The 1,604-nt window shown below is 33.9% G+C and overlaps 1 long non-coding RNA gene across 1 annotated transcript; it reads left to right on the plus strand.

The window, feature by feature from the left end:
* The first annotated feature begins 352 nt into the window (after positions 1-352).
* On the plus strand, positions 353-1,243 carry LOC148930241 (uncharacterized). Its single transcript, XR_016136465.1, has 5 exons — positions 353-525; positions 617-673; positions 780-798; positions 890-963; positions 1,039-1,243. It is a non-coding gene; the product is annotated as an uncharacterized LOC148930241 (long non-coding RNA).
* The last annotated feature ends 361 nt before the right edge of the window (positions 1,244-1,604 follow it).

A 1,604-nucleotide genomic window follows, 5' to 3' on the forward strand; every position in this document is an offset into this window, starting at 1 on the left:
CCCCCCCTACCCCTATAAATAAGAGAAGTGATTAATGAATGTGTGTGAACTGATCAAGCGGTTGAGAGATTAATAATGTCTGGGGCCAAATGTGTCGAGTTCAAATCCTCTGTTTTGCAGCCTTTAAATTTATGCTTATTTAATCATATAAAAAAAGAGCAGTGATTAAAGATAAAAAAAAATCTTAATTAATCTTTTTTATAAGGGGTAAGTTGACATTGCGTACAACCATTAATAAGCATTAATTTCATGTGACTTTGGTTGGCACCAACTTCTTTCTAATTAACACTATAAATAGCCCTCGTTGCAACGCACCACTTCAAACCATTTGCAACTTCTTTTCTCTCTTTGCTTCCTCCGCTCCTTCAACAACTTCTCTCACTCTCTCTTTCAATATCTAAAAATGGCTGGAAACAAAATTCAGAAGAGCTGGGCCAGAGAAGTCGCTGTGCGCAGCGATGTTAAGCCTAAATTGATTGCATTTACTCCCACATGCCCACTCCCCGAATTTGACAAACAAAAAGAGTCTCTCTCTCTTTCTCACTCTCTCTATACATAAAAAAAATTAAGTAATTAAATTTACTAATTTTAGTTGATTATTGATGAATTGAAACAGGATTGAAGAGTTCCAAAATCGGCATATGAATACACTAGAGTACAGGATCATGATGCAGTAATTAAAACCACTTCTTTTTTCAATTTTTTTTGTTTAAATTTGATTTTTTCAAGTTCTTAACTTTTTTCCTTGGTGCAATTTCGTGCGATTATTGGGTGCACAGACATTAGTGGCACGCGGAGGTATGTGCGTTTTTCTCAAATTCAAGAATTTTGGTTTCAAATTTCTTTACATATATTGTGGGTTTCTAATTAATTAGATTTATTTATACAGCATGAATTGATGGAGAAGTTAGACAACCTAAGCCGCATCAATGGTGAATCAAGCATGGTGCACTATATTGACATGTATAATCTCTCTCTCTCTTAATTTGTGTGTGCGTAAAATGGCAATTTTGAAAGCTAATTAAGGTCACATGATAGGGCCCCAACTCAGCCCGACGAGCTCGTCCGACAGAGGACAAACTGCGTCAACCGACCGAGGCCCAAAACGAGCCACAACAAGGCCAGCCCGACCCAGAGGGTTTAGATCAGGAATAGATAGTTGAGAGTTTTTTTATTATGTAGTAGTATTTCCTTATTTTTGCTTTAGATTAGGTTTCAATTTCTGTTTTTAGTATTTTATGGCTTGGATTAACTTATTATATATATAAAAAAAGTCAGTTTATTACCCATTTAAAGTCTAAATATAGTAGCATATGATAACATAGGATACTACCTGGTATTTATGATTTAAAATTTGAAATACCTTCATTGCTAAAAATCTCAACAACATTTTCATTTTAATACGTTTATATATATTCAAAAATCTTATTTAATTTTTTTTTTATCTGAGATAAGTTGACCCTACACTATTTTTCACTAAATCTTTAAACTCACATCTCATTGTAATACTTGCATAATTACGTTAGTAGGCGTTCGCAGTGCGTGCGTGCGTGTAGCCAATAATATGCGTTAATTACATGAATTAACATATTAATTTTGATCAT

The sequence above is a fragment of the Salvia hispanica genome, chromosome 3 (assembly GCF_029641045.1).
Source record: "Salvia hispanica isolate PSC_SH4W2 chromosome 3, Shi_PSC_v1, whole genome shotgun sequence".
NCBI classification, from domain to species: Eukaryota; Viridiplantae; Streptophyta; class Magnoliopsida; order Lamiales; family Lamiaceae; genus Salvia; species Salvia hispanica.